Genomic DNA, 15,100 nt, shown 5'->3' on the forward strand with positions numbered 1-15,100 from the left:
ACCTAAATACTCATTTAAAACAGGGAGGGAGGGGACATTGGACTGTTTATTTCACTTGTACCCAAGGTTTTATGATAACGTTTTCTTATTCGTTGGCTTGACAACTTTTGGGACTTATGTTGAATTTTGGTTGGTTGGTTTATAAAGTTGGATGTCCAAACGTTTCAACCACAAATGTTAATCTACTGAAGGGCTAATTTTGTATATCATCATTTGGGATGTACATCAATTTATCGGCCATTGTCTTATTCCTTTATATCCCTGCATCATTCAACACAAACAAAAAATGTATGAGAATTGGAAACCTCTGTATGAACTTGTATAAATAATTGATGGTTATAAGTCAAAGCAAATAGGTATTACATGGCCGGCTATCATTAGAAAACTTAGATGTTTGTCTGTCTGTAAAAAAGAAAGAAACTAGCAATTGCTATATTAATTAAGTAATGCTTTACGGGGAAGATTTAGATTTTTTTATAACAGTTAAAAAGGTCACTCAGTTTTCAGCATTAGAAAAAAATCAATTCCTATCTTACCCGACTGACAAAACAAGGATCGTTGAAATTATTTTTTTATTTTCGTAGAAAAATTGTCTATATTACGATACGATACAAGTATTTTTTTAGTACGCCTTAGACACAGTTTTAACCAAGCGGATATTAATCGAATTTGGAATTATACTCTAAGGTAAGTCAAATATAAGTACTGATGTAGAAACCTAACCAAAAAAATTACTTGCTAAAAAACTTCAATATACTGTTAAAAAAAGTAAAAATTCTCTGAATTCCATGTGTCTGCCTGTAAAAGTAAAAATTGGCCAAAAATTCCTAAAATTGACTATGTATTGGTTCTTAAATACCACTCTTATTTAAAGAATCGGAAATAAGTATTTTTAAAGGAAAAAAACAGAATAATTAATTGATAGGTTTAAGAATCATTCCCAAAAATACATGATAAATAATAGTTTATTTTCTATTTATCTTACTAAAACAATTCCATATTAGCTACTTTTCTCAATAAATGTATAAGTATAGATATGTAACTACCTATATTCAGTGATGAAGACCTTTTTCGTCTGCTAGCGAATTATTTTCTGATCTTTTGTAGCGACTTGGCTGTGTTAATATATAAGACGCTATTGGCTGATATTCAAAGACCCAATTGAAAGTCGGCACAGGTCCACGGGTTGGGGACATACAGTAATCTAACCAATTCCCTTTCTATAATTTACTTAATTTTTTCTCTTCATAAATAGGTATTGATTTATTCCTTTAGTACTTTGCATGTAGTGTTGACGTGAGGAATAGAATAGCTACGCTCCTAATGCTAACTAGTATGAATGTAAAACCATATTCTTACCTAAAGAATTTTGGGTGTTCTTACAAACTAAAATTAAAAGGAAAACATATTTTTGGAAAGTAATATTACTATTTAAATCCTAAAATGGTTAGTATCTTAAGGTTATAAGGCGTTAAACTTTCCATTTTATTCCAATTAAAGATAGACAAAACTCCCCTCTTCCCCTCTTCCCTAAAAAGAATATGACATATAAATTTACTGTATTCCAAGAACACCTGAGTAAAAGAATGTAATCTAAATTACAGAAGCATTGATGTAGGCGCCACTGAATTGCCACTAATATTGGTGTGAAAAGGGTCAAGCCTTTCTATGACAATTAGAACAGGGTTAATTATTCTTACTTTTTCACTTAAAGTAACAATATTCTGATAATAATCGATATATTTATACTTGGATGATGCACAAGATTTTCATGTAATCTGATAAAATAAAACTTGAAGCGGGCTAGAATAACGATACCCCCCTCCCCCCCCCCCCCCCCACCAATCAACAATCTCACCTCCTACTGGATTAACGAACTGACTAATAAATGATGTCTATATTAGCAAGCTAAATTGACGACAACTTTACCCCTGTCAATATATCAAACAAAAATAAACAAAATAAGATCTAGATGTATTCTACTAAAGTTATATGTTGATTACAGAAATACCTGTTAGGTAGAGAGATACACCTTTCTTAAAAGGTTTATAATTTTCTGCTTTTTTACCTTAGAAACGATAGTTATTTGTCTATTCACGTAGTCTATCATCTACTTTTTTGACAACAAACAAAGTGGTAAGTCGGAGGAAATATAATTGTTTTTCAAGTTATTTTACCCCTCACTGAATTCAATTTTTTTTTTACATCATTTGATTGCAGAATGTTTGTCCTAATCCTTATTGAAAGTTTGCCCTACCCATCCTTGTCTCCTAACCCGCCCCTTATCCCGCCCCATTGTATGCTCTTTTCCTGAATCTTAATTCTTTTTGGAGGTGTCATAGAATTCCCCAAAAGTTTAAAATAGCGAAAAAAATATTTTTACATTTATTTAGTCTTTAAGCCTATGAAGAAATCTACTACTGGAAAATATTAATTTTTGTCATTAAAACTAAACTTTTTCATCTATGTCTATTAAATCGATCATTACTTTTATTTGACAAAAACTTATTTATAATCCTTTTTAAAACTAAATTAACTTTAGAAAGCAAAATTCAAACTAACATTACAAATATCTTGTCTTTTAATTGATTAAATACTATTGATTTATTTTGGCCAATTTGTTTGATTGCGAGAACGTCCTTGAATGTAATTCTTTTGGTCCAGACGTAATTAAGTAAACATTGGCGCTGAGAGACAAACACCAGTAATACAATGGATATACAATACATGGATTGTGACAGGGGAATTTTGTCGTCGATTTGGGTTGCTAATATAGTCCTCGATTAAAGGTCAATTCATTTCTCCATGGTCAGGAGAAAGTAAAATCATAAGGGAAGGGTGTTGGAGGTATCGTTTATTAGGGTATGCAAGAATTTTCCACAATATCCACATATTTTATATCCATTGCACCAGTTTGGAACAACAAATAGATAATCATAGCATTTTATCCGGCACAATAAATGCTGTAAGGAATGTAGTTCATTTTAACCTATCCTTGTCAATTAAGTGTTTGTACAATACTTATGATATTATTAAGAATAAATATATAATTAATCAATTCGAAACCGATTGATATCCTAAGGATAAGAACCGGCTCCCAGCAAACTGAAGAAAAAAACATCAAAGTTTCTTGTTACAGACAATTTCTACGAATAATAAAATAAAATCATAAAATCAAAAGAAGTTTTGTTAAAGCAAAACTGTTATTTATTTTACAATTTTTCATTTTGCTATCCGCAGAAATACTTATTCTTTTATAAATTTTACTAGCGGCTTCGCCCCTAGCCTCTAAGGGCTTTGCCCCAAGAGATGATAAAAAATTAAGGTAAAATTCATAAAAAAAAGAATATCTAAAATAAGGATAATAAGGATATCTCTTACAAAAAAAAATGGGGGGATATTTTTTGTTTTTGGGGGGGTTGGGGGTGTCATACCCTCCAAGAAATAGCCTAAAACCACAACAGGACCAGTAGGTATATTCCCTGAAGAGTAGAATCCAATCAGTTCAGTGGTTACCGAGATCTTAAGCTTCAGACGGACGGACGGAAAGACATCAAGATACTTTGTATTATAGATTGTCAAATATAGCTAACAAACTAAAATAGTATCTTAAATTTTTTTTCGAAGTTATTTCTTACTTCGAAGATAAAGGGAAGTTATTTGCTATTATCTACCAATGGGTTTAGAGGATTTTCTGGGAACACTAACCAATTTTCCACATAGTTTTCTCTACTTTTTATGATTGAAAATTAGACCTACAAACCATTGCTGTGAAATGAATGGAAATTCTAGAAATTGTTTGTTATACATAATTATCCTGCTTTTAATTATTGGACTAAATTCTTTTATAATGCTTATTTACTTATCTAATGCTACAAACTGCAGTTGATTACACGTAGCGCAACTAGTTCGAAGCCCGGCTTAACATCGCATCATATCTAAAGACTGTTATAAGAACACAGTAATAGTGTCTGACTGATAATGACGTAACAAAAAAAATTAGCCAATGAGAGGCCACTATAAATGTTACCATTGGTCAATAGCGGCCTCTCATTGGCTATTTTTTTTGTTACGTCATAATCAGTCAGACACTATTACTGTGTTCCTGTTATAACTGTTCCCACTGCTGCTATGTCAGATGCGAGACGTTGATAGATAGAGTAGGCGGAATGCTTTGGCCAAAAACAGGCGCAACTCATTACCATACACAGTTAGGACTTCCAGACAAAGTTCGTGCAATCAAAGAGTTGATTGTCTGTTGGGTATTGATTATCCTAATTCCCCTGGTGATTGAACAGAAAGCAGTTTTGGCTCCCCTTAGTTATCCTATGTTGCTTTACCTGACGTTAAAGTGTCATGGACGGCAACCTCGCCCGTATGAGGTAATTGATAGGTAAAAAACATTTTGTCAGAATAATGATTTTTTACCCCAACAAAAATTTAATAGTCATATTTAGATTGCAAATTTGATTTCTGATTTCTAAATTTCTTTTGCGATATTTTTATATTCTTTCGTTCATTATTAGTAATAACTATTTATAATATGGGATTGCTATTTGCCCTAAGCCAGAATAAAACTTTTTGTGAAATTGTGAAATGATCAGTATCAGTTTAACCGTTTACAAGATCTTACATGATAATACACAGCTGCATTAGTGAATATTGAAGTGTAAATAAATTGAAACTATACCAATTTCCCTATCTTTACTACTGATAACTTAAAATTCACACCGTTTGCAATATATATTGAAACGAGGATGTTAAAATCAATAAGTAGTAAAGTTTAAAGATATGAATTAAAAAGATAGAGCTCTTTGATGCTAGGAGCGCAGCCGTTAGTTATTACATATACAGGTGTTCCCACAGACCAATGTATGATTCTATGATACCGCCAATAAGTATACAGAATATTTTGCAAAGATATAGCAAAATATGTTAACCTGGATATTCTACTAGAGACGAGATACACATTTAGGTCATTTACCAAACGTCCAGCAGAGCAACAACCATTTGATTGCACGACGGTTGTCTGAAAGTCTTATCTCATCGTGCATGGTATTGAGTTGCGCCTTTACTCCTTCTGTAGATTAAAATTAGTGGTTAAAATGTTTGGACAATGACATTCAACTTAATGAACCAACCATCAAACTCAATAAAAGTAACCAAAGTTGCCGAATCAACGAATAAGAAAACGTTATTAAAAAACTTTGGGGACTAGTGTAATAAACAGCCCAATGTCCACACCCTCCCTAGTTACTACTAAGATAGGTTGAGATTGGTTTAGGATGTAGCTGTTTTGTGTAGTATCTATTTTATCTTACCATTATCTTTATGTATATCACTTGAAATCAATTTCAAACAGTAGCTTACAAATACAATCCAGGGATCTAAAAGGATAAGACAATGGCCGATAAATTGATGTACATTCCCAATGATGATACACAGAATTACCCCTTCTGTAGATTACAATTAGTGGTTGAAACTTTTGGACAATCAACTTAATGAACCAAAATTCAATAAATTTAAGAAAATGTTACTATAAGACTTTGGGGACTAGTGTAATAAACAGCCCAATGTCCCCCGTCCCTGAATAGAATAACATTAACCCTTTACAGTCGGGCCCCTTGCGCACCTTAATCAGTCGGGGGGGGGGGGGGGGGCGTTCAACGCCCCCCCATGTTATCTCAGTTCCTATTAGAGCTAGAGGGCTAAAAATTATTGTTTAAGTCCCCTGTGTTATGATGGATTTCCGACCTTAAGAAAGTCAAGGTCAATTTTCGCTTCCTTCACTCTTTTATTTAACAACCTTTGTTTTTAGGTCCTTTTTTACTTAAAAATTTCAAACGGCTGTAATTTTTTTATTTTTGAAGCTAGAATAAAAATCTTTTTTGCAGAAAATATTAATCTTTATGTAAATTTTATATTTCAAATATCAAAATATAAATTTCAGCGGCCACAGCTGTACTTGGCAGCTGCTAGCCGCCGCAGTCGGCGGTCGGCGGGAAAACGGCGGCGGATCTTTATGAAATTTTAATATGTTATGTAGACATGTAAGAAAAGCTTAAGTTTAAAATTTGAAGTCTCTAAGTCAAAAATTGCGGCCACAGGAGTCATTTAAAGATTTTTGGAGACCTGGAGGATCAGGACCTGCAGGATCATACCTGAAACCTGAAATTGACTTGAACACCTGTATTTAATATGAGGATGTACTACTAGAGGATATTTTAGTATTTTGGTAAGATAAAATGCTTTTTTTAAGTCAAAAAAATATTTTTGCTCTTTACCTGGATGACCCTGCCAGGTTTGCTGGCATCCTGTGCCCGCCAGGATGGAGATATTCAAAAAATTCCAACTCTCGGTTATGTGTCATACCCAAACTTAAAAAGTCACGCAGTTTGGGCTCTTTATCTTTCACACACAGAAAATGAGATAGAAAAAACCGGATGGGGGGGCCCAACGCCCCCCCCCCCCCGACCGTTAAGGGTTAAGAATATAAATAAAGTATGGGAATAAGACAACAAGGATGACAACATCCATAAAACTAAAATAGCTCTAAAATCAGACGGTAGGACAAACGAATTAATTAACACTTGTATGTAAATATGTTTCAAAGTTGTTATATAAAATATATTGTTTAAGGACATACTTACATTTTTAGGAATTTGTTGTATATATGTTTTGTTTATAATATTGTACCTTATTGTCCTAGGAATTATTATTCGAAACATTAGATGAATATAATATAAATTTATGGTCAAAAAGATAAAAAAAATCAACAAGTTTTAAATGTACTTACAGACTTTTTGTAATAATTAAAGAGTTGCTACCTTTTCTAAATTGTATCTAACTGTTGCAGAAATCATCGCATAATGTTTGAAATCGATAGAACTATTCTAACATACTTAAATTAACGGTCATAGCTAGGTAATTAGACGGACATACCGACCCTAAATTAAGAAAAGCTTCACTATAAATGAATATGGTGGGAAGAATCGTAGGGTGTGTCCATATATATAAACCTAAACAATCTCTTGTCGGCTAGTTATACCAGACAATAACCCTGCGGGAGCCCAATTATAACCAGGCTTTTCCGACCCTTTACTATTGTTTTTTCATGCCATTGTGTGTTTGAGAGTGTGTTTAGTTAGCTTTTATTTTTATATACAGGAAAAGGAATAGATATTAAAAAAATTTAATCAGACACCTTTTAAAAACCACAATCTTTTCTTAAACATAACAGTTCTTTTAATTATAATATTATTTCTTTATTGATATGAATGACAGCATAAGTTCTAAATTTAGATATATATACCTTGAGATATTTCTATTAATTTAATTTTTAATCAATATTGATTATTTTGTTTTGTTGCTAATATTGAAACAAAATATCTACCCTTGTTTGGTAAAATTTTTACTTTAGAATAATTATGAATGTCTTAGATTTATACTATCCAAATATATAGCACCCATAACCTTTAATAATGTTTCAACTTTTTAAAGATGATTTGTTTCTTTAAATATTAAAGAAAAAACTGTTGACTAAGTTAGGTAATAAAACATTGAAATTTTAAGTGCGAAGCTGCGGTACATGTCATTTCATAGGTCTGTCTGTAAAAATGTAAGCATACTTATAATAAGAAAAGCGAAAAATTGTTTCCTTTTTTAGTGGCATTTTTTGTTTCTGACTGTCCTTCTATCTGTCTAATCCTCTGGCTGTCTGTCTCCCTGTCTGTCGTTTAAATTATATTTAAATATTGATGAAACAAGGATGACAACATCTATAAAAGCGAAGCTCTGAAATGAAAGGACAAAGAACATTAATACTTGTAGATTGTTAGAACTGAATTAGCAGAATATTAATGCATCAGTACAAACAATATTGTAAGTAAATTTGTTGCAAACTGCATAAATAGGTGATACTGTTTAAGGACATACTTACATTTTTAGTACTTAATAATAGAGATTCTTCGCTTGTAACATTTTACCTTGTAGTATTAGAAATCAGTAATTCAAAAATTAAATGTATAGGATAATTAATAATATCAAACAAAAATTGTCGTTGAAAAGTTTAAAAAATTTTAAATCTACGTACGGACTTTCTGGAAACGATTATAAAGTTGCTACGCTTAATCGGACCTAATTATTATAGGAACGAAAAGAGCTAACCGTTACAGACGTTATTCTGATATTATTTAAGCCTTGACCACTTTTTACAAATAAATATATTCGACAAGAAGCCTTGAAATTGCATATCAATATAATGTCAATTGTTTTTAAAAAGAATATGTCCCACCTGAACATTTAAACCCTGTTCTAAAAATGTTAATACTAGCTTAGTCTTACAATCATACAATATAAATCAGTAGGGCCTTTCCGTCAGAACCTAAAAAATCTCTGAATTAGACTAGTCTGACTAGGTTGTGCTTTTCATAGAACCTTATATTTGCCTTGAGGTGAGTTAAGGCTATTTCCCTAACACTTTCTTTTGTCCACTAGGGCCAAAGCAGCTGATTGATAAACAGAACCATTTTTTTTTCTTCAAAACATTGTATCATAAAACTTAATCAGACAGTATTGTTTTTAAATAGAATACATGTCCATTTTTATTGGAAGGTAGTGGACATCGGTGTAAATTACACTGGCACCAAAAATTTTGTAAACACATTTTCTCTTTTGTTGACTTTAAATCTTTGGTACTTTATCAAATTGTAATTGATTCGTTCAAAGCTTTTGTAGTGTCAAAACTTTTTCACTAATAATTTTAATTTACGGAAGGGTTGATACATAGATTTATCGTCCATTGTCTTATCCCTTTAGATCCCTGCTATTAATATGGACAGAGATGATCCACTTGATAATCATGATGGAATATGTTTTATTAGATGTGCAGTGCATTCACCTCCGCTAATATCACATTAAAAGATTGAAATTGAGAGTTCAGCGATTAAACAAGAGAATGGGAACCATTAGGGAAGGAAAAAAGTGTAACACAGGCCTTTCTAATTTCAAGAGGTGTTGACACTTTTCTACACCCCTCTACCGCACGCCACTGACCTAACGCAATAACAAACAAATTTAATTAGAATACTTTTTTGTGTTAAGTGTATGGAAATCTTACGGACGGGAGGGGACACCTATGTTTTATGATTCCAAATATATGAGGTCAAATATGATAATAAATAGTGTCATATGGTTAGAGATCTTAAGGGATAAGACAGTGGATGATTAATTATGTACACTTCCAATAACGATAATCAAAATTACCTATTATGTAGATTAAAATTAAAGGTTTCTATATTTAATATGCATAAAAGATATAGCACAACAATTAGAGATTTGTTTATAATAAAAAGAGATATACTTTGAAGAAAAAAGTAAAAATTATCATGACAACATCAATAAAGTCAAAGCTCTGAAAAGGTATGACAAAAGAACATTAACTCTTGTAAAGTGTCAGAACTTAATAGGCAGAACATTAATTTGAAAGTCGAAACAAAATTGTTTATAAATATGTTTCAAAATCGCGTAAATAGAGGATACATTTTTAGAAAATAATTATAGAGATGCCTTGCTCATAAATTGTACCTTGTTTTCATAGGAATCATTATTAAAAATCAGCAAACCGTTACGGACGGACGGATCGATCCTAATTATAGAAAAGCATCGCTTTTAAAAGTCAATGGGTAATTATTTTTTCTTCTGAATACTTTTCTCTATCTTTTGTCTGAATTAAATAATTGTAATCCCATTACAGATTGCATCACCGCGCGCCATTAATCTCCCTTTAATTGGGGGACGGGAGGGTAAAATTTGGGGGGTGGGTGTAGTAAGAATTTGTTTACTTTGGAAAGGGCGGAGTCAAAATTTGATTCGCTTTCCGGTCACGCAAACCATCCATGAGAGGTCAGGCAGACGGCGGCAGTAGCAATGTTAGATCATTAAAATTGTCTACGGCTGAAGGAAGGCGGGAGGGGGGTTCGATCATACACAAAATTATGCTACAACCGATCACAAAATATTGAAATTCATGATAATTAAGAAGAAAAATAAAACAAAAAAACACAAGAAGGGCATTTCTTTTGAAAGGAAAGCAATGCCATTTTTTGGAAAATATTAGGGTATTAACGTCAAGAACAAGAGATACATACAAACCTAACATTATGTCAAATAGAGTTGATGCGATACTACACAAATGAATAATTTAAAAAAAATAATGAAATTATGATTAGCTACCAAAATTGAGGCTTTTAGCGTCATTTACAGTCAAACAAGACATACAGAGTAGCTGCGCATTTAAAATGAATAATTTTAGGAAATAAGACAAACAAGGAGTTACGTGGTATTAACTTTATAGATGTACGAGACATACAAACCTAATATAATGTGGAATAGAGTAGCTGCGCTTTTTAAAATGAATAATTTGAGGAAATAAGACAAACAAGGAGTTATACTGTATTAAATTCATAAATGTACGAGACATAGAAACCTAATATAATGTAGAATAGAGTTGCTGCGCTACTAAAAATGAATAATTTGAGGAAATAAGACAAACAAGGAGTTACACTTCACAGCTTCTTAATTTCAAAGCTGTAAAAATTACTCTAAAAAATATACAACAATTATAGATATTTAATATTAATAGATGTATTGATGTATAATCCATACAACTACCTAGCCTAAGTGGTGGAGAATTGCTATCTGTTCATTTGTAAAGGCTAGGCTGTGTTTATATTTCCGACGCTATTATCTGATTCCAATGACCCAATACAAAATAGAGATAGAGTCTCCACTCTATGTCCCCTCTATTATTTTGTTTATATTTTTTTGTACCAACCTAATCTAAAAGTTCTAGGCCTTGCTTATATGTAAATGCTACACATGCATCTAATTCAACAAAACTTTTTAATGTACAATCTTTATATGAAAGTCCCAACTATGTATAATGATCAATTACTCCTATTTATCTTCAAGTATATTTCATTTTTATTATTTCTAGCATGCAAAGGTGTAAAAAAAATAACCTCTCAAACAAACATCTAAAGTCAAAATATTTATTTTATTTTTTTTATAGTGGATTGTTTGTTATTTAGCATCACCTTAGCTGCTTGTGTCTAAGATCATAGGATTAATTTTGTTCCTATAGTCATTACATGCCAAAGCTATCACATTACGGACGTCCAAGCTTTTTATTTTATGGGGGTAAAATGAAGGGTTTCAAAGGTTTAAGGGGGTAATCTAATGTTTTTTACTTCCACCCTTAGACTTCTATGTATTACATACATGCATTAAGGATACGTTTGTCTGTCTAATTGACCGTCAATAAACGATTGTTATAGATTTATTTGGAAGCTACATGTATCTTTGTGGCTATTTCTATAATTAGGGCCATTCGCTCAATCACGTCAAGAAGACCAATTGTATTGTACCTCACATATAAAAATCATGGAATGCTCAAAATTTGACAAACTATTTTAAAAAGTGTTTGTGATAGTCCGTTATTTATTTACAATACCCGTTAAAAATCAAATTTTCAGAATAAGTGTTCTAGCCGTACTGTATAACTGAATGTATTATGCCTTTTAGATAAATTACAGTTAATTACTTTTTATTGCTACCCTACTTAATATGTTATCTAATAAAAAAGGAGATAATTGAGAAGTGTTATTCATATTATCAAGCCAACCTTAGAATCAGCCTTTGAAACAGTATATCTACAAAGTAAATAAGCCCCAGCAGTGTTTATAAGCAGGGAGAAGGAAGACATTGGGCTGTTTATTACACTAGTCCCTACAGATTTATAGAAACTTATTCTTATTTGTTGTCTTAACAATTTTGGGGACTTTTATTGAATTTTGATTGTTTCAACCACTAATTATAATCTACAGAATGGGTATTTTCTGAAACATCATTGGCAATTTATATCAATTATTTGCCATTGTCTTATCCCTTTAGATCCCTGGTGTGTAAGATAAATTGATCATTAGTAAAGGATGGGAGGATGTTATTAGGACTAGCCAAGGTGGGAAATAAAGAGACAGGTGTTCCCGCAATTTAATATAAATTTAGTGCAGCAACAATCATTTTTATATACATTAAAACATTAATCCGAACATAAAACTATTTACATAATTTAAATTATCAATCGAAGCTGGCTAAAATAACAATACCCCAATACACCCCCTTTACCACACCGGTCCCCTCCTACTGGCTGAACAACTGACCAGTAACTATGGTCCATATTAGCAAGCTAAATTGACAAATTTTTCCCTATTAACATATCCAAGTACATTCTACGCATATCCATTAAATTATCAGGCTAAATTCTTAAGAAAAAAGAAAATTTAGGAAAGCTTTTTTTATATTGCATAAACACCCTCATAGTTATGTGGGTGTAAGGTGGGTGTTGTCGGAATCTTTTAAGTAATTCTAATACTGGCGCCAGATAAAGCAGTCAAGGAACATTTTTTAAAGGTTTAAAAACATTCTAGGGAGGGAGAGGCTGTTTATCATACTAGTCCCCAAAATTTTATAAAAACATTTTCTTGTTCGCTGGATTTACAACTTGTATTAAATTTTGATTGGTTGGTTCATTAAGTTTAGTGTCCTAACGTTTCAACCACTAATTGTAATCTATAGAATGGGTAATTTTGTGTTTCATGGTTTTGAAAATTTTCAAACTTTAAGTTTTAACTCTATGATAATTCACTTGATTTCATAATAAGATACAACAACACAAATACTAACTAAGCTACTTTAATCAAAGTATGTAGGTAAAAGTTGTAATAGTTATTTATCTCATAATATTTTAGACAGCTTTCCACGGATATTAAAATGAAAATTTTTAAAATACCAGTATTGTTAACCCCGAGGACCAAGGGCCTTTGCTAACAAAACTGGTATATTTTATGATTTTAATTTCAATATTAATGGAAAATTGGTTGTTATACGATGCTATACATGATTTTTCAGTATAGCTTAGAACCGGTTCTAATCAGCGGATATTAATCGGTTTCGAATCCATACTGAAAACTTAATCATCACTAAACTTTGTGTATATAATATTACAACATATTTATTTATGTCTAAATCGACGAGACGATATTTTAGTTGAATAGAAAAAAACCTTTTTTCATGTTATCGTCTTGTTTTGGTGGGTTGGTTTGTGTCTGTTAGTTTTCATGGATATACAAACGGTCATATCAGTAGAGCAGTTGCATTATTTTAGAATCAGACAAATATACAACCTGATTTAATATACTTTGAGTTAACAAGACAAATTCATCAAGTAACTTAACTCTAATATGCCATTTTCTTAGCTATTTTAAAATGAGAAATCACATTAGAATTTAACTGTTACATAACCTTTACATTACCTTTAATGTGATATTAATGTTGCAAAATAACTTTAATAACAGCCTTAATAATTCAAAGCAATAGTGTCAAGTTGAAATTTTCAGTGTGGGATTATTTCAGCAAATTTTACAGTGATATGTAATTTTGAATATTAAGATTTGAAAAATATACATTAAAGGATAATTTCTTTCTGTTTTTTGTTTGTAGGAACTTGGCGGTGTTTATATTTCCGACGCTATTAATTTAAAAAATGTAAAGACCTGTGGACAGAGTTACATATAGCTCATGCCTTCTCTTATCTTTTATTTTAATAGCTTCGCTATTAAGAACATTTATTTTTTTTGTTTTTTTAACCCAACTCTTTAAGTTATTTGAAGTTTATTGTTGAGTTTACTTTATGTATTTCCCATATGCTTCTTTTATGACCATTAATATTCAGCATCAGGCACCTGTAATAAATCACAGGGAGGAGACATTGGGCTGTTTATAACACTAGTCCCCAAAGTTTTATAATAACGTTCGTTGGCTTAACAACTATGGGAATTTTCATTGATTTTTGATTGGTTGGTTCATCAAGTTGGTCCAAACGTTTTTATGGGTGATGTACATTAATTTATATGCTTTTGTTTTATCCCTTTAGATTCCTGATGGAAAATCTTTAATGAAATCAACTGGACATCGCAGACAACCAACCTTTTGCCTAGAATTAAAATCATTAAATATACAGATTGGTTGGAAAGTTGGGCACTACTAATTTGGAACTTAGTTTAGGCACTACTACTTTAAGAAACCTACCAATTAAAATTAAATAATGGTACCCAATGTTTTCGAGCGAACGAATGACTTGACGTTATAAAATTTTGGGTACTGGTGTAATTTACAGTCCAATGTTTCCTCCCTCCCTGAGCAAAAGCTAATATTATCTACTTAAAATAAAATTTGCCAAGTCTGACTCATTATCTGACTGAGAGAGGATTTAATTATATTCTATTAACCTATCCGCAAGTCCCTGAATATAAGTAAACAAATAAACCATATATGAATGGTATTTACTGCTGCTACTCGGTCAGACACTTGCCATAATAAAATTTATAAGTAAATAAAAATAAAGGCATAAACTAGTGGTATTGGTTTATTTACACTATAGACAATAGATCAAATTGTAGGTTTACCCATATTAAAAAGATAAAACCATCCCATAACTTAAATCGAAAAATAAGATTGCACAAAACCAACTCGGGACCGATGTGAATGTTCTCTAATCCCAATCGGTTCAGTGGTTATCAAAATCTTAAGTAACAGATTAAAAAACCTTACTAAGACAATAGATTAAATTGTAGGTTTACCCATCTATAATACAAAGTAGAACGATGTCTGTCTGTCCGTCTGTCCGTCTGTCTGTCCGTCTGAAGCTTAAGATCTTAGTAACCGCTGAACCGATTGGGCTCTACTTTTCAGGGGTTTTACCTACTGGTCCTGTGATGGTTTTAAGCTATTTTCCTGGGGGATGGAACACCCCCCAAAAAACTAAAAAAAAACATCCCCCATTTTTTATTTTATTTTTTTTTGCAGGAGATTTCCTTGGTCCTTTTTATTTTTTTTTACGATTTTCACCTTAACTTTTTTATCATCTCTTGGGGCAAAGCCTCTAGAGGCTATGGGCGAAGCCGCTAGTGTTACTATAAACTAGCTGCTAAGCTCTTAGAGTCTAGGGGCATTGTATTTGAAAAGGTAAAAAAGAGCAGCA

The sequence above is a fragment of the Acartia tonsa genome, chromosome 3, assembly GCF_053477335.1.
Source record: "Acartia tonsa isolate MP-2025a chromosome 3, ASM5347733v1, whole genome shotgun sequence".
Classification (NCBI taxonomy): Eukaryota; Metazoa; Arthropoda; class Copepoda; order Calanoida; family Acartiidae; genus Acartia; species Acartia tonsa.